Source organism: Mobula birostris, chromosome 6, assembly GCF_030028105.1.
Source record: "Mobula birostris isolate sMobBir1 chromosome 6, sMobBir1.hap1, whole genome shotgun sequence".
Taxonomy (NCBI): domain Eukaryota; kingdom Metazoa; phylum Chordata; class Chondrichthyes; order Myliobatiformes; family Myliobatidae; genus Mobula; species Mobula birostris.
In genome coordinates this window covers 75,588,835-75,613,657 of record NC_092375.1, presented here as the reverse complement: position 1 = coordinate 75,613,657, position 24,823 = coordinate 75,588,835, and the positions used below count along the sequence as shown (strand labels likewise).

General features: G+C 43.8%; 1 protein-coding gene across 7 annotated transcripts in view; it reads left to right on the top strand.

Annotated features, from left to right (window-relative positions):
* gpm6bb (glycoprotein M6Bb) overlaps window positions 1–24,823 on the top strand; it is a 191,650-nt gene that overhangs the window by 118,358 nt on the left and 48,469 nt on the right. Inside the window, exon 1 of one of the 7 annotated variants that reach the window (XM_072260686.1) lies at window positions 11,033–11,071. The exons of 5 other annotated variants lie outside the window; for them this stretch is intronic. The gene's annotated coding sequence lies outside the window, so the exon portion shown is untranslated. Of the gene's footprint in view, window positions 1–11,032; window positions 11,072–19,687; window positions 20,125–24,823 lie in introns of those variants that run through there. One more of the 7 variants, XM_072260683.1, reaches the window with a different exon arrangement.

Genomic DNA, 24,823 nt, shown 5'->3' with positions numbered 1-24,823 from the left:
TTTAAATAATAGTCTGCCCATTTAGTTCTTCTGCCAAAGTGCATAACCATACACTTTCCAAGATTGTATTTCATTTGCCACTTCTTTGCCTATTCTTCCAATCTATCCAAGTCTCTCTGCAGACTCTCTGTTTCCTCAGCACTACCGGCCCCTCCACCTATCTTCGTATCATCAGCAAACTTAGCCACAAAGCCAAATCGTTGATGTACAATGTAAAAAGAAGCGGCCCCAACACGGACCCCTGTGGAACGGCAGCCAACCAGAATAGGATCCCTTTATTCCCACTCTGTTTCCTGCCAATCAGCCAACGCTCTATCCACGTATGTAACTTTCCCGTAATTCCATGGGCTCTTATCTTGTTAAGCAGCCTCATGTGTGGCACCTTGTCAAAGGCCTTCTGAAAATCCAAATATACGACATCCACTGCATCTCCCTTGTGTGGCCTACTTGTAATTTCCTCAAAAAATTGCAGTAGGTTTGTCAGGCAGGATTTTCCTTTAAGGAAACCATGCTGAGTTCTGCCTATCTTGTCATATGCCTCCAGGTACTCTGTAACCTCATCCTTGACAATCGACTCCAACAACTTCCCAACCACTGATGTCAAGCTAACAGGTCTATAATTTCCTTTTTGCTTCCTTGCCCCCTTCTTAAATAGCGGAGTCACATTTGCAATCTTCCAGTCCTCCGGAACCATGCCAGAATCTATCGACTTTTGAAAGATCATTGCTAATGCCTCCGCAATCTCCACAGCTACTTCCTTCAGAACACGAGGGTGCATTCCATCTGGTCCAGGAGATTTATCAACCTTTAGACTACTCAGCTTCCTGAGTACTTTCTCTGTCGTAATTGTGACTGCACACACTTCTCTTCCCTGTCACCCTTGAGTGTCCGGTATACTGCTGATGTCTTCCTCAGTGAAGACTGATGCAAAATACCCGTTCAGTTCCTCTACCTTCTCCTTATCTCCCATTACAAATTCTCCAGCATCATTTTCTATTGGTCCTATATCCTCTCTCACCTGTCTTGTACTCTTTATATACTTGAAAAAGCTTTTAGTATCCTCTTTGATATTATTTGCTAGTTTCCTTTCATAGTTCATCTTTTCCCTCTTAATGACCTTCTTAGTTTCCTTTTGTAAGCTTTTAAAAACTTCCCAATCCTCTGTCTTCCCACTAATTTTTGCTTCCTTGTATGCCCTCTCTTTTGCTTTAACTTTGGCTTTGACTTCTCTTGTCAGCCACAGTTGCATCCTTTTTCCATTCGAAAATTTCTTTTTTGGAATATACCTGTCTTGCACCTTCCTCACTTCTCGCATAAACTCCAGCCACTGCTGCTCTGCCGTCTTTCCCACCAGTGTCCCTTTCCAGTCAACTTTGGCCAGTTCCTCTCTCATGCCACTGTAATTTCCTTTACTCCACTGAAATACCGACACATCGGATTTCGGCTTCTCTTTTTCAAATTTCACAGTGAGCTCAATCATGTTATGATCACTGCCTGCTAAGGGTTCCTTCACCTCAATCTCTCCAATCACCTCCGGTTAATTACACGATACCTAATCCAGTACAGCCGATCCCCTAGTGGGCTCAACAACAAGCTGTTCTAAAAAGCCATCTCGCAGACATTGTACAAATTCTCTCTCTTGAGATCCAGTGCCGACCTGATTTTCCCAATCCACTCGCAGGTTAAAATCCCCACAATTATCATAATACTGCCCTTCTGACAAGCCTTTTCTATTTCCTGTTGTAATTTGTAGTCCACATCACTGCAGCTGTTTGGAGGCCTATGAATAACTGCCATCAGGGTCCTTTTACCCCTGCGATTTCTTAGCTCAACCCATAAAGATTCTGCACCTTCCGATCCTATGTTACCTCTTTCTAATGATTTGATATCATTTCTTACCAATAAAGCCACGCCTCCCCCTCTGCCTACCTGCCTATCCTTCCGATACACCTTGTATCCTTGAACGTTCAGCTCCCCGAGACATGCATCCTTTAGTCACGTCTCAGTGATGGCCACAATATCATACCTGCCAGTCTGTAGCTGTACGACAAGATCATCCACCTTATTCCTTATGCTGCGTGCATTTAAGTATAACACCTTAAGTTCAGTATTTGGTACTTTTTTTCTTTGATTGCACTGCAACTCATCCCAATGGCTACAAATTTGCCCCATCACCTGCCTGTCTTTCCTGACATCTTTACTGCTCACTATCTTAGATTTATTTCTGTTTTCCCCTTCCTCCACTCTATCATTCCAGTTCCCATCCCCCTGCCAAATTAGTTTAAACCCTCCCTAACAGCTCTATTAAACCTTCCCACCAGGATGTTGGTCCCCTTCGGGTTCAGGTCTAACCTGTCCATTTTGAACAGGTCATACTTCCCCCAGAAGACATCCCAGTGATCCAAGAATCTGAAGCCCTGCCCCCTGCACCAGTCTCTCAGCCACGCATTCACCTGCCTGATCCTACTATTCTTGCCCTCGCTAGCACGTGGCACAGGTAGCAATCCTGAGATTACTACCCTGGAGATCCTGCTTCTCAGCTTCCTTCCTAACTCCCGGAAATCTCTCTTCAGGACCTCCTCCTTTGTCCTATCTATGCCATTGGTACCAACATGTACCAAGACAACTGTAACATCAGTGGGGAGAGAGAAAGAGAGTTCTGCATCTCAGACATCACAAAAGTGCAGGGGTCATCAAGCCTATTGACTTCATCAGATGAAGCATCCTTCACTTGAAAAAGTTCTTTTCTGTCTCCTCAGATGCTGCTTGACTTGCTCTTTGTGTATGCATTAGTCACATACACTGCAATGCATTACCGTCGTGAATCTGGAAGAAACATATTTTCCCCTTGACAGAGATTTAAAAATCTAAACATGTTTTCTTTTCAGAAAATAGAATTAAATATTGATGATGTCAGTGTAGGATATTGAACTAATAATTTCAGTGGGAGGCTGCATGTGGGTTTTGAGATTTGCCAGGTATTTCTAGGGACACAAACATAGTTTTGAGTATGTTCCGGTAGGCCAGAGCCTTGACCAGAATCCACATACTGTATTGTTTGATAATTTGTAACATATGCAGCACAATGTAGAACTTTGATTATGAGATCTGTGAGACAGTGTTGTTGGGTTTCCTTGTGTGTACTGCTCCACTGAAACTAGCATTGGCAGTATCACACACAGAAAATGCTGGAGGAACTCAGCAGGTCAGGCAGCATCGATGAAAATGAATAATTGTTTCAGGCCAAACGTCAGTGTCAGCTCAGTGTGCCCCACTGTTGCACTGCATGTTCTTACTGATCCCAACACACAGCCCAGAAGGTACAACCTTTGCAGAGTTCTTGAAGAAACAAATAATGCAAGCAGCACTCTTCCAGCTACTGTAATGTGTTGCTACTAAATAAATGTATTTGACAAGGATGAAGGGGTACTTGGAAAGTGCCTCTAATGACTCAGAATAATATGCTAATGAAACATTGATACCCACAGGAAGAATGTCCTTTTTACCACAAACCATGGAGGTTTTCCTGGGTTGCAATGAGTTGCTTGTGCCAGGAAGTTGCCAGGAAGATTATCAGAATGAGAGGAGAGCTATCTCCTATAGTTTGGTTGAATATCCATGCCCACAGCAGCTGATAGTTCGTTAGCAAACCCCTACTTTAGGACAGAACTGGCTTGGAGGGTTGAAGTGTTTGAGTGCATAGTGCAACACAATTGGCAGGTGTGAATGTTGTGGACATGATGGCGGCTTTACAAAATTGTATTTGGAGATATATGGAGTAGCCTCATGGGTCAAGATACTTCATATCTTTTCCTTTCCCCCTTCTGTGGAGCTGTAAAATGAAAGATGGATTTGTGCTCTAGGATTGCCATGTCAATACTCAATTATAATTCAGTTTTAACACTATATCTTAAAATTTACCCTGAATTAAACAACTTGTAGTTCTGCAACATCAAACAATCTGCTAGAGGAACTCAGCAGATTGAGCAGCATCTGTAAAGGTGGAAAGAAATTGTCAAATTTTCAGGGTGAGACCCGGCATCAGGACCTGCTGTGTTTCTCCAGCAGACTGTTTGTTGCTCCAGACTCTATCGTCTGTAGTCTTCTGTGTCTCTATGTTGTTGTTTTGAATCACAGTTAGTGAAGATCCTTTCAGAAAGTTGTAAGATGTCTGGTGCATATGTACAAAGGCCATTTGGAATAACCAAATTTTCACTGAGTGAGCACTACTTAAAAAAGTGTTCTTGATTGACATTTTTACTTCATGCTGATGAAAGAACCATGACCAGCACATGATAAAAAATAGCAGACAGTCAATTCTCTGTTGTAAGGAAGTAACTCCCATCTCTGCTTATTATCCTTGGGGCCTGAGACAGGTGTTTTAGATATTATGGTATCGTTTTGTCACCCAATTACTGTCTTCATATTATAAAGTGAATGTGGAAGCACTAGTCGAGGCCTCCGTTGGTCAGGGTTAACCATGGATATTGCATCCTGGCTGTCTAAATATGCAAGCCTGGGCAGTACGATATGGAGAACAAGCTGTTACCCATGTAGCAAGCTCCCCCCCTCCATACATTTGATGAACCCAAAGGAACGGCAGAGACCAATACAGTTTGGCACCAGTCAGCGTTGAACTCGATGCAGGTTGCCTTAGGGACTCCAGCTCTGGATATTTCCCTCTGGGTTTACTCCCAAAGCTTCCCCATGAATGGGTATAGCCACACGGCAGCAGGGGTTTGAGATCAGAGTTTTCCTTCTAGGTGAGCTGCCTACACGGCTGACAAGTCCATCAGCCTAAAGCAACTGGTTTTAGGGCACCAGTAACCTACCTTTGCCCCTGCTCCTGTCAGTAGAAATGGTTCCGCCAGGCTTACTAGGTAAGCCACAGGTGAAGGCCAGGAGCTGGACTTGGTCATCAGAAGCTATTTGAGGCACACAGCCTTGGGGGCTCTAAAGAAGGCCTAAATGATGATTCACAAGGAGTTTTATACTTTATATACTTTATTGTCGCCAAACAATTGATACTAGAATGTACAATCATCACAGCGATATTTGATTCTGCACTTCCCGCTCCCTGGATTACAAATCGATAGTAAATATTAAAAATTTAAATTATAAATCATAAATAGAAAATAGAAAAATGGAAAGTAAGGTAGTGCAAAAAAACCAAGAGGCAGGTCCGGATATTTGGAGGGTACGGCCCAGATCCAGGTCAGGATCCGTTCAGCAGTCTTATCACAGTTGGAAAGAAGCTGTTCCCAAATCTGGCTGTACGAGTCTTCAAGCTCCTGAGCCTTCTCCCGGAGGGAAGAGGGATGAAAAGTGTGTTGGCTGGGTGGGTCATGTCCTTGATTATTCTGGCAGCACTGCTCCGACAGCGTGCGGTGCAAAGTGAGTCCAAGGACAGAAGATTGGTTTGTGTGATGTGCTGTGCCGTGTTCACGATCTTCTGCAGCTTCTTTTGGTCTTAGACAGGACAACATCCATACCAGATTGTGATGCACCCTAGAAGAATGCTTTCTACGGTGCATCTATAAAAATTAGTGAGGGTTTTAGGGGACAGCCCAAATTTCTTTAGTTTTTTCAGGAAGTAAAGGCGCTGGTGGGCCTTCTTGGCAGTGGACTCTGCTCAGTTGGACCAAGTCAGGTCAATTGTGGTATTGACCCTGAGGAACTTAAAGCTTTTGACCTGTTCCACTTGCGCACCACTGATGTAAATTGGGTCGTGCAGTCCGCTACTCCTTCTGAAGTCGACAACCAATTCCTTTGTCTTGCTAATGTTGAGGGATAGGTTATTGTCTTCGCACCATACCACCAGGTTCTTAATTTCCTCTCTGTACTCAAACTTAGCAGGTCTGACAGGATAAACATCAGGAAAGTTTGAACAGTCACAATCACTTTTCTCAAGGAAAGACGTGGAGGTCACTTGTGTCTTAAAACATGAACATTCAAAGATGTTTCTTCATGAGAAGGCAGAAACTAGCAATTGTAAATAAGGCAGTTTCATGACACAACAACAAGATTATCAGCTAGTTGTATGTCAGATACATGGGCTATGACCAAAGGAAACGTGGCTGGAGTCACTTATCACTTTAGTGCAAGGATGTTTGTTAGGTGAGTCATTAAATATCAAACTTACAAAAATCAGTGAAAATAATGAAAAGAAAACTGCCAATATTTACAAAAGGGTATCTACCAGAAAACACAATAATAGCTCCATGCTTATTCTCGTCTCATGTAAACCCCGGCAGGCCCTATCTCTCCCACTGAGGGTGATGAACTCTTTCTGTTTGCACTCTAGGCCATCCTATCTTTAGTTACCAACAAAGTTAACTTAAGACTACACATGTATTAGAATATGGTGCACCCCACAATGCAGTTACAATCATATTACAAAATAGAAGTATCTACCCTGAATACAGTATCCAAACAACATATCCGCACTTGTATATCCCCATTACTAAAGAAATAGAATATTCTGCTGTGTCTGGTGGGAAAGGCACCATAAAGCCAGTCCGAATGGGTCAGCTCAGTTTATGACCCATTGTAAGTATATACAGGGGAAGATATTGAAGTGTGTACTCTCTACACGACAGCAGTATGACAAGGCAGTGTTTGTGTGTGTGTCAGGAGTGCGTTCACCGCCTACTCTCCATCACACTACATTTATAAAACATAATTAACATGGTAAAAAATCTTGAGAGACTTAATGGTAACAGAATCAAATAAAACTTGTTGAGCAGCTGGATCAAGCTTTTGGCTACCTGTGCTTAAAGTAGCATCACAGTTGACTCAGCTATTTTCTCATAATTATTGGAACTAATTTCAAGGGACTGCACACACCTTCATTTAGAAAGGCAGAAAATAGTCCAGGACAAATGCCACGATTTGTTGAGGAAAGACCATGGTCGACTAATGAATAAATTGATCAAATGACAGCACACGGAATAGCAATGGAAAGAAATACAGAATGGCATTCCACAAAGCTCACCAGGAGCATTGCCACTTTACTCTGAGAGGCTCACTCATCTCTGCACCGAACTGTGGCTGTGGCCTGCAGTTATCACAGTGTGAACTCACTTCTGTGAACTTCAGTTCCGAATGCTATTTGCTTACTTTCATTGTTTGCAGGTTTTTTTCCCTCTGCACGTTGGGTGTTCAGTGGTCTTCTTTTGTTTTAATGGGTTCTATTGGGTTTCATTGTTTTTTAGCTGCCTATGAGAAACAAATCGTAAGGTTGTATAAAGTATACATACTTTGATAATTAATGTACTTTGGCTTTAATATATGTTCATAACTTAGACCGGAGTGTAGAAGGCATAACTTTTAAATTTACAGATGATAGAAAACACAAAAGCATAATCAGCCATGAAAGGCCTTGGCCTAATAAGGTATATATGTGTTGGTGAAATGGGTAGAAAAGTGGCAGGATTAGACAGATCTGTAGGGTTACATGAAGCAGAACCGGAGGAGCCTAAAGGCTGACATTGGGCTGCTTGGCCATTTTCCGGGATACGATTATGTAATTTTGTTTGTTATGTATAAAGGACCAAGGGAATTTCTGTCAATGCAATAATGTTCTTTCACTAATTCTCTTTGAACCATTTGTTGAATTGTGGAAGATAAGGAGCTGCTGACAAACTCTTCTGTGTAATGTCCTGGCCTCAGGAACTACATCAGTCCATTAAAGCAGAGACTGTGTTATTCCCTGCACTGTATACTGAAACATGACAGCATACTATTTGTTTATCTTTCCAAAACTTCTTGCAGCTTTGTTGAACAAGATAGATTAAACACAACAGCAATAGGAACTGGACTTCCAAAAAATCCTTAGTAATACATTCCTGTTTTTGAGAATGATTTTTGTTTTTGGTTGCTTGCCTGATGCATTGAATATGTGAAGTAATTAGTTCAGCAGCATTTCCTTCCTTAGGACTAAAGGTCACTGGCTCTGACAAGCCAGTGGGTTCTTTGCTTTCTGAGCCATTTAGTTGGCCTGGTAATGGGGTAGCAGGTCCATCTGAACTTGGCCACTTCTCAGCACGAGAAAATAAGGCACACGAGGAAGCTGCAGTGTCACAGCCAGCAGAGCCATTGTGTCATGGTGCTGCAGACCTGGGTTCAATCCTGGCTTTGGCTGCTGTTTGTATGGAGTTGCTATGTCCTTCCTTTTACTTCCTGGGTTTCCTCCCACATCCCGAGGAGATGCATGATGGTAATTAATTGGCCACTGTAAGTTGCTGCTGGTGTGTAGTCAATGAGAATGGATCAGGGAAGGATTAATATGAAAATGGAGGGTCGTTGGCCAGCAGGAACAATGGGCTGAAGAGCCTGTATCCGCATCCTGTGTGAGCAGCAGGACTAGTTCATTTGGCCTTTGTGCCTGCTCTGCCATTCAGTACAATTATGGCTGATCTTTAACCTTGCCGCACTCTCCTACTCTAATCCTGATTCCCTCAGATCCCAGAACGTCCAAAAATCTGCTGCCCTCTGCCTGAACTACACAACCATGCTGGGCGGAGTATTCTAAAGACTCTCTCTGTGGACAAGAATTTCGTAATTCTTTCCTGATGGCCAAAACTTCATTTTGCCGACTCAAGGTCCTGAACATGGTCTGTGTGCTGGTCTTGCTGATCCATACTGGGACATCTGCCTGCACACTGGAGTTAGGCTCAGTTGGACTGGAGAAAGAGCTTTGCTCCTTTACCCCTGTGGTGTCCCCTTATGGATATCACTTGCAGATTGGGTTTGAGTGTTAAATTACAATGATAGGAGATTGCTTTCTTTAAACTACTAAGTGTAGAATAGATACTGGGCTGAGATAAGCAAGGGTCACAACATTGCCCCTAGCTGAATATTTCACCTGCTTTATGGCTCCCTTCCTACTGTTTGTTTTTGCTAGACCTTACTGAAATATTTCTAGGGTGTGGGGAAATTCTTCATAATAAAATGAGAAGTGAAATTCCTGTGTTCAAAATACAGTTTAAAGTACAAGCATTTCATATGGGATTTTACATTTGTTCTTAAAACATAACAAGGAACTCAGAGGATTGGTATAAGTTAAGATGTCACTTTCCTTTTAAAGCTAATTTTTCTGATTTAAAAAGTAAGTTTTATGAAGCATACAGTGACAATAGTCAGATCATCCTGGCTTACTTGGTTTGAATGGGCAGATTCAGCCAGTGTCTGGAATGGCAGAGAAGAATCCCATTTATTAACAAAGCTTGCTGGTCAACTTATTAGAATGTCACTTGAAGCTACACCAAAGTGCACAAACCTGGTCAAGTCCCAGATATCACCTGTACCAGTTTAATAATATGCCTTTAAACAAAACCAAGCTAATAAAAACCATAATTCTTTTGCCCCAAAACAAATTTTCTTAATGAATGTTTCAACACAAAGTAACTTTGAAAAACAGAGAAAACAAATTTTAGCAAAATTAAAATGCAGTTCAAATGGTGACTGAGAAGCACGTTGACTTTTATGCCCCATTGAGAGTGGTGTAATACTGGTTCACATTTCAAAAGTGGTGAATGAGCGCAGATTTGGCACTCGGGTAATATTAATATCCATAAGTTTGCATCAGTTCAAAATGAGACATGAAATGGGTACAGAATCCGGAGGGGGTGGAGATGGGAGTGGATGAGTTGTAAATTGTGGATCAATAGGAATTTGAGGATTGACTCTCAAAGCTACAGATTAGTGGGGAGAGAAATCTGAAAAATAAGTCCTGGAGTTACACAACACAGAAACCGCCCTTTGCCCCAACCCATCCATGCCAAGCAAGGTGCCTTCCTGACCCAGTTCCATTTGCATTAGGCCCATATCCCTCTGTCGAAATCTTTCCTATCCACAGACTGTCAAATGTCCTTTTAAATGTTGTCAGTGTATTCATCGCTCCCTTTCATTTTCCAATGCTTAAACTGTAAAATCTGTGAGTTAATTGGGAAGGGTGGATTGAAGGGGTGCTGATTGTTTCCATTTCATATTATTTCCTAGAAAACTGGGATTTGCAGACTTCATAATAAACTGGCAAAAGGGTGGGTACAGGAACTGAGAAGGTTTATGATACCAGCTGTTTCACATGATGAAGGGGTGGAGGAATAACACTGGCATTTATCACCCTGAATATCAGCCCAGAATTCACAGCTGGAGCTGGGTAGTCTGCATTCAAATGACTCCAGAGCACAGAGATGGGACTGTGAGTTGCCAAACGAAAGCAAACAAGGATAGATTCCACTCTCAATTTAAAGACAGTAATCTGGGAGAGTGGATACCAAACCAGATAAAAATCTGCAAGGTTAGCATACATTCAGTGAAGATGAAAATCACTCTGTTTCATCCTGGGACCTTGTCTCTGCTCGTTTCTCTTCCTGTCTCATTTGACCTTTCTCTCTCAGTCTCCAGCCTGTCTCTCACCTATTTCTCCTTGGAGTCTATGTGACCTGAAGCACTTTGCTGAACCCATGTCTGTACAGGCTTGCATTCGGCATGTCTGAGATATCACTTCCACTTTAAGTTCACTTCCTTGAACGTTTACATATGTGGACTAAGGTGCTGGAACCACTCAGTAGGGCAGGCAGCATCAGTTGGATTAACTCTGACTAATGTGAAACAGGGTCTATCCTTCCCCTGCCCCCACCTTCACTAAGATCAATCTTGATACTGCCTGGCCTGTATGTGATTCGCTATCTCCACTATCTTTTACCACAGTAAGCGAATATACTTTCATAAAAAAGCTCACCTTTGGTAAATTCTCACTCTTTTTGTTTTGTCCTTTTCTGATACAGCCGAACCCCTTGGGGCTTGTAATTTGTGGGGAATTCCTTGTGCAGCAATATTGCACGGCTGACTGGAGGTTAACTTCCGCTTATCGAAACTCTTGAGTTAATACTGATAGGTTAAGATTGATGCAGCGTGCCATGGAGCAGGTTGGACACAGCACTCTGTGGACTTGTAGACGCCTTCTCTCACTTAATGTTTGCAGCTGGGTACGAAGAAGCTTATAGGCATAGACCTCATGGTTTGAAGCTTTGCGATCCCTTCGAACGTGTAAAGCACTTGTCAGGTATGGTATTAGTTCCAGTCTCCTTGTCCATTTATCTATTTTCCAAGCCAATAAGTCTAGTGATTTCCTGTGATGATCTGTTTATTGCTAATTAATATCAAGAGAACTTTGAATGGAGAATGTGACCTCCTTTCACCCAGAACCCTGTAGACAGCCAACATAGATGCTGCCTCACCTGCTTGGCATTTCCACTTGTTATTATTAATGCAGAGTATCTGGTGATTTTCTTTGTACAGATGAGCTATACCTTGCCCTTGTTGACTGTAAGGAGGTTTGGGATATTCCAAGGCAGCAAAAAGCCCTATCTAAATACAAACCTTTTTATCCATAATATTACAATACTGATTTGGTGTGATTGTTCTCAGAGTCAACAGAAATTGTTAGTGGATTATACACCAGATATTCTTCACTTTGACGTGTAAAGAAATGAGATTAGTGTAAATGGATAGTTAATTCCACCAAACATGGTCCCAAGCCTGGCTGCAAAAGGAGGGTCAAACATGGGGCTAGCAATCCCATCCAGTAAAAACCCAGGGCTGCAGAAACGGCAGTAGAAGTTCCAAGGACCTCACCCAGGGAGACGAAGGATCTTCACCTAGAATACGTCTAGGTAGGCTACACCTGCTCTTGAAAGACTGGCCCAGGACAGAGGACTCTGGCAAGCTGCTGTCAGCTGCCTATGCCCTAGAAGGAGTGAACAGGCTTAAGAAGAAATGAATGGTTGTTGGTTAGTGCAGACTCAATGGGCTGAACGGCCTGCTTCAGTGCTGTCTCTCTTTGACTTTGTGCCTGAAAAGCAACATTGTCATGGTAAATGGCTTACTACAGAGGTTTATTGAAATGTTACTTGTACCTAATGATCACTGAATATACACCAGGCAAAATAACATTCTAAATGTTTGTCTCTTTAACTTGATGATCTCTATTTGTCACGTGTACATCAAAATATCGGAATATACATTTAAATACGTTGTTTGCGTCAAAGACCGACACAGTGCGAGGATGCGCTGGGGGCAGCCCACAGCGTCACCATTGTTCTGACCCCAACATAGCATGCCCACAGCTTACTAAGCTTCACCCGTACATGTTTGGACTGTGGGAGGAAACCAGAGCACCTGGAGGAAACCCATGCTGTCATGGGGAGAATGTACAAACTCCTTACGGACAGCGATGGTAATTGAACTCTGATCACTGGTGCCGTAAAGCAGTACACTGCGGTGCGGTACACAGTCCTATTATAGTGTGTTTATAATCTTAAACATTAGACAAGCAGATGCTGAACTCCCACGGCTTTGGTCTCCCCTGGGGCCAGTAACTTACAGGGAATTCCTTGTGTGGCAACGTGGCAGGGTGGACGGAGAGAGAAGAGTGCATGGATGTTTTGTAACATATTTGGATGTGTCAATTCAGTTCAGCTCAGCATTGCTGTGAAACCAAGGCTGTGTCAGAGCTGAGTGCCAACAACACGGTGCTCTTGAGCTATAGTATTTCTTTTCTCAGTGCTTTTGCATGAGGTGATGCTTAATTATGATCTGTGACCTTGTGTGATAGAACTTGCCGTTGAGTTTTACAGCTTGAAGAAATCACAGACCATCAAAGCAATCTCATTGTGTGGGCGAAACTTAACAAGGAACAGACTAGCTGGCAAGATGAGGGGACTGTGGTGATGAAGGCACCATCCTCTTTTGTTGTTCAAAGGGGAAATTTTGAAATTGACTTCAGATTTGACCAGTCAGGTCCAGATCACCAAAAAATACAGAAGGTGCTGGAAATACTCAGCAGGTCAGGCTGTATCAATGGGAGGATAAGCATCTAGGGTCCCGATTTCCATGCTGTCTTTAAACTCAGTGGGGCTCTGCTAACTTTGTTCTCTTTACACCAACTGCCTTCACTGAAAAGTTTATTGGAACACTGAGTTACATGTTGTAAAAAAAATTATGAATTCAGAGTCTGTTGCAGAACCGACAAGAATAACATACAATGTTCTGAAAAATTTGCAACTCCAATACAACCAGCATCTTGCGTGTGTTGGATTAGAGTTTGACTGTACTGTTTCATTACACAGACACCTGCATGGGTCTAAAAGGGAATCTGAGCTGCATTCTTTCCACAAGGGTAGGGGGATCAGCAACTAGGGTTGCCAACTTTCTCACTCCCAAATAAGGTACAAAATACGGGACACTTGTGTTTACCCTACCATGACCATGAAGTTTTGCGCGGGCACCTGTGTGCACATATATGACATGCGCATGCACGTATGTGCCAATTTTTTTCCCCACAAATCGGTAATTTGGCTTAATCTTCCTGATTACACTGTACATACATTATTTCTACTTTATATAGGCTGTGTATTTATCATATCATTCCTGCTTTTACTATATGTTAGTGTTATTTTAGGTTTTATGTGTTATTTGGTATGATTTGGTAGGTTATTTTTTGGGTCTGGGAATGCTCAAAAATTTTTCCCATATAAATTAATGGTAATTGCTTCTGCGCTTTACACCATTTCGGCACAAAAGGTTTCATAGGAACGCTCTACCTTAGTGGGGGAAATATGGGACAAGGGCGGTCCCGTATGGGACAAACCAGTTTAGCCCAATATACGGGATGTCCCGGCAAATACAGGACAGTTGGCAACCCTATCAGCAACCCCCAGCATAGACGGTCTTTATTATAGTTGACTGTCTCATCAGTTTCCCCAAGACCTAAAGTCATTTGATTGTGGGGTGCCATGGAATTGCACTGATACCAGGGTGACCTTTGACAACTGAGCCCAGAGAGAGCACCTGAAAGTTGCTTCACAACCTTGCACCCACACTGTTTTTCTTTATCTTTGCTAGTGCTTTCCAGTGCTAATTCTTTGATTTATTTTTGCCAGGGCTGAAAAATTGAGCATTCAGGTGAGAAAATGAATATGCTGTTGCTTTTACAGAGTAAAAATTATCATGAACTTAGTGTACAAGACAGACAGTTCTTGCTGGAACAATTCCCTGTCTTAAACAGGCTCACAAAAAAATCAAGTCTATAAAAGATTGTCTCTCCACTTAGTTGCCCAGATTCATCAGCTTCCTCAATTATCCTTTACTGGCCTAAAAGGATTTATAAATTGCTTATATCACTGGTGAGAAGTGTTTGAGACCATGGCCTGCCCTCTCTCAGCCCATTGCTCTGGATAGACCAGACTCTTAATTCATTATTTGAGTAACACTCACTGCTGCAGACTAATTGTGACCCTTGCCAGGGGTTTTGTGTTTTGCGGTTGCCCACCCTCATCCTGTGAATGCATTAAACTCTCTGCCAACAAACGGTCAGCTGTTTGGCCAAATCCAGACAAATCGCTGGCTCGTTAGTAACCATGTTTCCATAGAAACGCTTCTTCACAGGACTGTAAACAAGAAAAATGTTTTCAATATGCAGCACTTTACAAAAGAGCATGGTGGCACCGTCGAACAAAATGGCTATTGAAATCCGAATGTATGGAAATGTTTTGCGGTGCATCGGAAGGAGGCTGGAACACTGTCAAAGCACAGAAAACTGAGCTGAGCTTTTCATTCACAGTGTTGATGCTCCAGATTCAGCTTGTGTATTAACATGTGCTTCAGAAAGTTGTTAGGCTATAAAACACTAATCATTTCTTGTTTATTGAGGCAACTTTGGAAATTGATCTTCATTCACCTGGAACTTGTATGAATTCCATTTGAATCTTTGGTGACAAATTTTCAATAATGTTGGCAAACTTTATTTTAAAAGTCTTGTGTGAATTGAGAGCATACATTCTGCCCTTGCATTTTATTCATGGCTACAAAGCTATATTCTGTGTTACGTTCTTCTTTATCCTGCCTCAATATACTTATGGAAGGCGTTATCTGACTGGATAGCATGTAAACAAAAGATCTGATGATAATAAAACTGATAAACTATGTTGAAGTGTTGGGAATTCTCAGTGGGCCTTCAGCAGACAGGGATCAGACAGGGAAGAAGAGTAACACTGAACAAATAGGTAAACCTGTTTCTTTTACAATGCAAAATCCTGACAAGCATTTACATAAAAACATAAACTACCAGGTAAGTGAGATCTGGGCCATTTGCACTTGAGTTATAAACTTTATTGGAATCCAGCTAAATCATCTCACTGGCAAATGTTGTTTTGTGGCTGAAGTACATAGAAATATTACAATAAGGAATATAAATTTGATCTTAAATTAAATAAGTAGTGCACAAAGAGACCAAAAGAAGTGGTTTTCGTGTGTTGGTTCATTGTCCATTCAGAAATCTGATGGCTACGGGGAACAAGCTGTTCCTAAAGTGTTGAGTGTGTGTCTTTAGGGTCCTGTTCCTCTACCTCTTCCCTGGTGGTAGCATCGAGAAGACGACATGTCTTGGGTGATGGGGATCCTGAATGATGGCTGCCACCTTTTTTCGAGGCATCACCTTTTGAAGATGTCCTCGATGCTGGGATGCTAGTGCCCATGATGGAGCCGGCTGAGTTTGCAACCTTCTGCAGCTTTTCCCAGTCCTGTGCAGTAGCCCCTCTGTACCAGATGGTGATGCCACCAGTTAGAATGCTCTCCACAGTACATCTTTTGGTGACATACCAAGTCTCTTAAAATCCTAATATAGCTGCTTCAGTGCCTTCTTGGTAATTGTATCAACAAGTTTGAACCAGGATAGATCTTCAGAGATGTTGACACCCAGGAATGTGAAGCTGCTCACCCTTTCCACTGCTAACCCTTAGATGAGAACTGCTGTGTTTTCTCCTGATTTTCCCTTTCCTGCAGTCCACAATCATTTCCCTGGCCTTACTGATGTTGAGTGCAAGGCGGTTGTTGCAGCACTCAACCAACTGCTCTCTCTCTCTCAATCTTGTACTGAGAGTATTCCATTGTCTCACTTCAAGTGTACTCCTCATTTTGGGGTCAATATCCGTGTCATTAATCCCAGCAATTATTATTAACATCATCCTGCTGATTTACAAAATTTCAAAATACATAATTAATTCTGTTGCATAGCATTTTTCATTTGAACAAATTCAATTTTTTTTTGCCAAGCTAATGCAATTTTTTTTGTGATTTGTAACAATGAAAAGGTATCATTGTAATGTCAACTTCATGATAATGAAGTCACTGTAAGTAGAGTACTGATAGTGCAGGATGGACAAACCATCACTGCATACTATCCACTGATTCACCATGTTGTCCCTCTTCACAGAGAGGAGTATTCAATTCAAGTTTAATTGTCATTTAACTATATATGAATACTCATGTATACAGCCAAACGAGACAGCGTTACTACGGGGTCAAGGTGCAAAGACGTATTACCAACAATCACCCACAGTAAGCACAAAATTGCGTAATAAGAGTTCCAGGGCCCACCTCCCCCCTCCCCCCTCCCCATGCGATGCTGCAATTTGATGCTTACAGCTCAAACCCATATAGAACATCAGTAAAGATACAATAAAGCAGAATATGCATGTATATATACCATCCAGACGCCCCAGCCCACCGATATAATCAGTCAACTGGCCCCCGACTAGGCATACCATGGCTTTGAGGTCCAGTCCAGATCCCGACACCCGACTCTTACTAGGCAAATCCATGGCTTTGAGTCCCAGTCCTTGCATATACAGGCACAGATAGAATATTAGTAAAATCACAACCAGACAAGTACATATTTAGTCTAGACCTCTCAGTCCATTTTAAATCTTCAGTTGCCACAACTATGCTGTGCTGCCCCCAGTAGAGCGCGATGGTTCAAACTCCTCACCTACAGTAGCTGAAGACAAGACCCGGCAGCTTGAGGCTAGAGTCCATTGAGTGCTGCTAGAAAAGTCTGCAGTCAGCCACAACAGGGATTGTCTTCTGCCGAGCGAAACCCTGGGAGGGCAGCTCCGACTCCGATCTGGACACCATGCCACACCGCCCCGGTGAAGCGCAACAGCTTTGTCTCCTCGATAAGGGACGGGTGGCTGCGAACAGGCGACACCATGGCTTCAGGCCTAATCCTCACTGCAAACAAGGACTAGGACCCCTCCATCCGCCCTTGGTCTCATCCAGTAAATCAGCGAATCGAACTTGCAGCGTACCAGATTAACAATGACCAAAGGGGTCTTCAGATCTCAGGAAAAGCTAGGAGGGAGGAGATGATGGCGGCGCGACGCAGTGCACACGGCTGTTCCGAATGATATCGATTATGTGTTAACTAGGGGGCCGCGCACAATCTGGATTTGATGGAGACAGCCGTGAGAAGCATGAAGGAACATCTGGAGAAACTTCTGAAATGCCCGTTTCGCTGCTGCTGCTACTGTGCGATTGAGAATCTCCAGAGGGGAAGGCCCCAAATCCTCGGCTTTGCCTTTTGCCTGTTGCCTTTTGCCTGGGGCCGGGGGTCAAAGCACTCGGCAGAGATGGTGCTCGGTGTCGGAGAGCTGGTCAGAGGCTCAGAGTTTTCGGACGGAATCGGAGTCAGACTGTGGTCAGATGCTTCCAGTCTGCTACATTGGCAAGTTGGCGGCGCTGGAGGTTTACTGTCTGCGTGAGATGATTGGACTTTTGAGAGCCTTTAAGACTTTTACTGTGCCGTGGTCTGTTCTTATCAAATTATGGTATTGTTTTGCACTGTTGTAACTATATGTTATAATTATATGGTTTTTGTTAGTTTTTAAGTCGGTTTGTTGTGTGTTTCCGTGATATCATTCTGGAAGAACATTGTATCATTTCTTAATGCATGCATTACTAAATGACAATAAAAGAGTACTGCGTGTCCTCATAATCTTTAAAAAAAAAAGCAACCATGATGGCCACTCGCCGTTTGACTGTAAGCCTCCAACGACTCAGCCATCGACCACACTTTGCGAAGCTCCTTCATTATCTCCACCAGTGAGCAACTCGCTGATGGTGCAGACCTGCAGTCCTTTGAGTTCTTAACGTACAGTGGGATCTTGCAATCATTAGACTACGTTTAATGATACACGGTAGCACCTTTAGTTGACCCCCATAGAAGCCGCTGTGACCTGTCGCGCTGTCATCTTGTCAGAGTATGCTGTTGAGCCTTGCTGAGTAAAAGGCTTCAAAACTTATGGGGGCAAGGCAGGACAATGGGATTGAAAGGGAAAATGATCAAATGGTGGAGCAGACTCGATGGTCCGAATGACCCAATTTTGCTCCTATGCCTTACGGTCCAAGTAGCACTTCCATTAATAACTTTAAATAATACACATGTGGGTGATAGGTGAGAATACCTTGATTATTGTGGTCGTGAGTAGATAATGGGGAGGAGTGCAGAAGCAACTTCAGTCTCCACACTTTCCTCATGTTGTTGCCATTTGCTGTATCCTTCATAGGCCCTCTCTGCCACATCCCTACCTTGCCTGACCCCAGCAGGAGAGTCCCTGACCTCCCACTTGACCCAACGTACTGCCTACCACACATCCAGCTCTCCCCTAACCCTGGGGTGGCAGCTTTCTCCAGAGCATGGAACCCAGCCCCTACTCATTCTCGGTGCCAGAACAAAGTTTAGGAAGCTTATCTGGGGTGTGAATCTACATTGTGATATACCAAGGGGTGCAGTGACTTATAGTCATTGTGTAGCGAGCTATTATTTGGCAATGTACTGAATTCCCTTGCAGATCTGGGAATCGTCTTTATGTTATCCCTGATCTCCCCAAGCTGATTGCAATGCAGAAAATTGATGATTTATAATGACAATGATAATGGGGGCTGGGTTCTTTGAGCGTCATAACTCAATCTGAGGAAATGTTGTCAGTAGTTAATCACTTTGGTGGCCAAATGCAGTTGAGCGTGTCTCCTGGCTTCTTAATCACGTAGAGTACTATGCCCATCCTGATACACATGTTCTGGGTTGTAAGCATTTTGTCAGTCTATTTCTCATTAATATCCTGTAGCTTTCCTGTGCTAGGAATGTGTGTCCATTATGATTCTGGTTTGAGGTGCTGTCATATTCCTGGGAAAATTGCACCGAATTTAGGGTTTCGATATTCTTCACATCTTTTCCTACCACTGCAACCGTCCTCCAGCCTGCCCCCAGTCTTTAACCTTGTGATTCTTTGGATTGATATACCAGATGGATTGCCTGTTTGTAATGTAAAAGGCACCCTAGCTAAATCTTGTATTTAAAGTACCAATCTATAATCAATATGCTGCAAATCAGCTCAATAGATGATGGCTAAAATGCAAGTGAACTATTAGCGATCATTGTGTATTTAGCACTAAAATCCCAAATGAGTGTTACTGTTTCCCAGCTTTTTCAAACAGAAAAGTATTAAAGTTGTATGATCATTATTTCCTTGGAAAGTGCCTGGGGATTTGTTTGGCCATGGTGCCTGAATTATTGCTAGGGATCACAAGGCCATGGGAACAAAAAAAAATGCAACACCAAAGTTTCCCATGAAGTCTGCTTTCTTTTCCCTCTCCCTCTCCCTCTCCCTCTCCCTCTCCCTCTCCCCCTCCCTCTCCCCCTCCCTCTCCCCCTCCCTCTCCCCCTCCCTCTCCCCCTCCCTCTCCCCCTCCCTCTCCCCCTCCCCCTCCCCCTCCCCCTCCCCCTCCCCCTCCCCTCTCTCTGTCTCTCTGTCTCTCTCTCTCTCTCTCTCTCTATTCCACACACATACACACACACACACACACACACACACACACACACACACACACACACACACACACACACACACTGCAGTAACCTTATTGTTATGGCCAGTTGTGTCACTGGAATCCTGCATCCGTGGCACAATTGTTCAGGGGACCTTGTCCATCTGTTCGCCCAGAGGATTTAAAGGGGTGACTGCCTTTGTTGGAAAACTGAGAGGAAAGCACAATGAAGCTTGCTAAGCACTGCAGGGTGATGGCTGCTCACGTTGAACTATGCTGTGGTGCCACAAGATATACTTGGGTGGGTTATGTGCGAGGTGTGAATTTCCACTGTTTGCACTACCGGCTGGGGATCTGCAGCCAACTCTGCTCTATGCTGCAAATAATTTCCAAGTCAGCACCCAGAAGCCACAGAGAAAATCTGCACAGATTTCCTGACTGGCAGTATTGCAGGTAAGGATAAGTCATTCTCACAGTGTCTAACCAAAAACTTGTCTTGCAGCCTTCTTCACTATTTCAGAATTTGATACCTTCTGGGTCACACTTTGCAGTTTAATTTTGCTTTCAAAATATTTTCTTCTCACTTTGCAATTTATTTTCCCTCCTCGATTAATATCCACACCACATAACAAAAGTATAAGTTTTTTATTTTCTGACAAGAGGCTGTATCTGTTTTGTTTCAAATTTCAGTGTCTGCGGTTCTGTTTTACTTTTCGAAGCAATTTGGGAGGAGTATTTGGAGTTTCGGTTCCACTAAAATATTTGAACACCTTGTTTGCCCTGACACCCTTAACAGAATGGAGATACATAATTTACTCATAAAGCAACAGCTGAACAGTCTCAATAATCTCCAGCAGTCGCCCCTCTGATTTTCTCATTCACTCCAATCTGGCAGATTTGCTGTCCATTTCACATCAGTGCACGTGGACTTGGCATCTTCAGTCAGAAATAAGACTGATGCTCCACCACCTTTCCCAACAGAATGGACAGTTAATGGAGGAGAAGGGGGAGAGTTTTCAATATAATAATATTGCACAGAAATGGCAAAAAAATGGGAGATGAGATTTGCCTATAGTAACGTAGTCTTTTAAATTATAACTAATTCTGTATTTTACAATAATGGTGAAATTACAACTAGTTATAGAACTATAAAGGAGCAACAGTATAGGATCTCTTGCATCTATCTGAGAGGACAGATGAACTTTCTGTTTAATGTTTATCATCTCATAGTGCTACACAAGAGTGTTAACTTAGACATGTTGGAGGAATTCTTTTTTCCTTTTTACTCATTAATTCTGTATTATTTGTATTAATCTATTTACAAACCCGAAATCATCGGTGACAGAAAAGTCTACAGATGTTAATACCTTTCCTCTCCTACCAGATTGCATCATCTTCAGCCCTTTGTTGTTTCCACCAATCACCTACCAGCATCTGTCAATATTTCCACTCTTTCCTGTTCCAGCTACCTGTAACCCCCTCCTCACCTGGATCCACCTATCACCTGGCAGTTTTTGCTCCACCTTTTTATATTGGCAATCTGTCCTCTACCCAAAAAAAGTCTTGACATAAAACATCAACTGTCCATTTCCCAGTTTAGGTGCTGCCTGACCTGCTGAGTTGCTACAACATTTAATGTGTTGCTGAAATTACTGTATTTGCTTTTGGGAATTTAGAAGAAGCTCTACATGATGTTGTGTTTGTCTACATAAACATATTGACTTATGTACACTAAATATCAGTATTAGCATTTACTATGGATGCCAAGCCAATAGAGAATAGGACTCTAGTCATGAGTTGGTATTGTTTTCTGTTGTTATCATCAGATCAGGCTGCCAGAAGTAATACTCTTGCTTTCCATTATAGTTAAGTATTTTATTGAGGGTGCAACCATGAAGAGAATCTGTCATTTTTGTTGTCAATAGTTCTCTAAAGGCGTAACCTAAAAACTGGCATATGAAGCTGTCATGTGGAAATGAGTCAAGGTTAAATAACTGGAACAGTGTGGAGAGGCTAAACTTTAACTGCTTCAGTTTATTCAGAAAAATCAGGAGCAGTTCAGACTCTGAAATACTCCGTGTGTTGCTGTGGAGCAGGGCACGGTGTGTTGCTGTGGAGTAGGGTGCTCCGTGTGTTGCTGTGGAGTAGAGTACTCGGTGTGTTGCTGTGGAGCAGAGTACTCTGTGTGTTGCTGTGGAGTAGAGTACTCCGTGTGTTGCTGTGGAGCAGGGCACGGTGTGTTGCTGTGGAGTAGGGTGCTCTGTGTGTTGCTGTGGAGCAGAGTACTCGGTGTGTTGCTATGGAGCAGGGTACTCGGTATGTTGCTGTGGAGCAGGGTATTCGGTGTGTTGCTGTGGAGCAGAGCACTCGGTGTGTTGCTGAGGAGCAGAGTACTCGGTATGTTGCTGTGGAGTAGGGTATTCGGTGTGTTGCTGTGGAGCAGAGTACTCTGTGCTATTGTGGAGCTGAGTACTCTGCAATTGTGGAACAGGGTACTCCGTGTGTTGCTGTGGAGTAGAGTACTCGGTGTGTTGCTGTGGAGTAGAGTACTCGGTGTGTTGCTGTGGAGCAGAGTACTCTGTGTGTTGCTGTGGAGCAGAGTACTCCGTGTGTTGCTGTGGAGTAGAGTACTCTGTGTGTTGCTGTGGAGTAGAGTACTCCGTGTGTTGCTGTGGAGCAGGGCACGGTGTGTTGCTGTGGAGTAGGGTGCTCTGTGTGTTGCTGTGGAGCAGAGTACTCGGTGTGTTGCTATGGAGCAGGGTACTCGGTATGTTGCTGTGGAGCAGGGTATTCGGTGTGTTGCTGTGGAGCAGAGCACTCGGTGTGTTGCTGAGGAGCAGAGTACTCGGTATGTTGCTGTGGAGTAGGGTATTCGGTGTGTTGCTGTGGAGCAGAGTACTCTGTGCTATTGTGGAGCTGAGTACTCTGCAATTGTGGAACAGGGTACTCCGTGTGTTGCTGTGGAGTAGAGTACTCGGTGTGTTGCTGTGGAGTAGAGTACTCGGTGTGTTGCTGTGGAGCAGAGTACTCTGTGTGTTGCTGTGGAGCAGAGTACTCTGTGTGTTGCTGTGGAGTAGAGTACTCCGTGTGTTGCTGTGGAGCAGGGCACGGTGTGTTGCTGTGGAGTAGGGTGCTCTGTGTGTTGCTGTGGAGCAGAGTACTCGGTGTGTTGCTGTGGAGCAGAGCACTCGGTGTGTTGCTGAGGAGCAGGGTATTCGGTGTGTTGCTGTGGAGCAGAGCACTCGGTGTGTTGCTGTGGAGTAGGGTATTCGGTGTGTTGCTGTGGAGCAGAGTACTCTGTGCTATTGTGGAGCTGAGTACTCTGCAATTGTGGAACAGGGTACTCCGTGTGTTGCTGTGGAGTAGAGTACAGTGTGTTGCTGTGGAGTAGAGTACTCCGTGTGTTGCTGTGGAGCAGGGTACGGTATGTTGCTGTGGAGCAGGGTGCTCCGTGTGTTGCTGTGGAGTAGAGTACTCCGTGTGTTGCTGTGGAGTAGAGTACTCCGTGTGTTGCTGTGGAGCAGAGTACTCGGTGTGTTGCTATGGAGCAGGGTACTCGGTATGTTGCTGTGGAGCAAGGTATTCGGTGTGTTGCTGTGGAGCAGAGCACTCGGTGTGTTGCTGAGGAGCAGAGTACTCGGTATGTTGCTGTGGAGTAGGGTATTCGGTGTGTTGCTGTGGAGTAGAGTACTCGGTGTGTTGCTGTGGAGTAGGGTACGGTGTGTTGCTGTGGAGTAGGGTACGGTGTGTTGCTGTGGAGCAGAGTACTCCGTGTGTTGCTGTGGAGCAGAGTACTCGGTGTGTTGCTATGGAGTAGGGTACGGTGTGTTGCTGTGGAGTAGAGTACTCCGTGTGTTGCTGTGGAGTAGTGTACTCCGTGTGTTGCTGTGGAGTAGTGTACTCTGTGTGTTGCTGTGGAGTAGAGTATTCAGTGTGTTGCTATGGAGTAGGGTACTCCGTATGTTGCTGTGGAGTAGGGTATTCGGTGTGTTGCTGTGGAGCAGAGCACTCGGTGTGTTGCTGAGGAGCAGAGTACTCGGTATGTTGCTGTGGAGTAGGGTATTCGGTGTGTTGCTGTGGAGCAGAGTACTCTGTGCTATTGTGGAGCTGAGTACTCTGCAATTGTGGAACAGGGTACTCGGTGTGTTGCTGTGGAGTAGGGTACGGTGTGTTGCTGTGGAGCAGAGTACTCCGTGTGTTGCTGTGGAGTAGAGTACTCCATGTGTTGCTGTGGAGCAGAGTACTCGGTGTGTTGCTATGGAGCAGGGTACTCGGTATGTTGCTGTGGAGTAGGGTATTCGGTGTGTTGCTGTGGAGCAGAGCACTCGGTGTGTTGCTGAGGAGCAGAGTACTTGGTATGTTGCTGTGGAGTAGGGTATTCGGTGTGTTGCTGTGGAGCCGAGTACTCTGTGCTATTGTGGAGCTGAGTACTCTGCAATTGTGGAACAGGGTACTCAGTGTGTTGCTGTGGAGTAGGGTATGGTGTGTTGCTGTGGAGGGTACGGTGTGTTGCTGTGGAGCAGAGTACTCGGTTTGTTGCTGTGGAGCAGGGTACTCTGTGTGCTATTGTGGAGCAGAGTACTCGGTGCATTATTGTGGAGTAGAGTACTCTCTGTACTATTGTGGAGTAGAGTATTCGGTGCGTTACTGTGGAGCAGAGTACTCGGTGCGTTACTGTGGAGTAGAGTACTCTCTGTACTATTGTGGAGCAGAGTACTCAGTGCATTACTGTGGAGCAGAGTACTCGGTGCGTTATTGTGGAGTAGAGTACTCAGTGTGTTACTGGTCACATTCTGGAAGTAGATTATAAATGTTAGGACTTGCCTGCAGATTTTGAGACGAGATTTTAGTGAGTATTGGTTGGAGATTTGAGTGCTATCCTTGCAAATTCAGGGTGTCTCTTCATGTGATGGTAATATAGATTGTTAAATACATTTTCAAAAGCAGTTTTTTTAACAATGTTCTGTTACTGGATCCTGTGACATGAGAGTGGTGAATTCATGTCCTAGCTGATTGCTGTGCCAGAATGGACAGTTACCTGACAGAAGACGTGACCGGCATTGTTTGCATTGCAGTCACTCTCCCACTCTCCTTCAACCTGCTGTGATTTGTTAACTCATCTGTTGAAAACTTCATTTATGGTAGATCAATG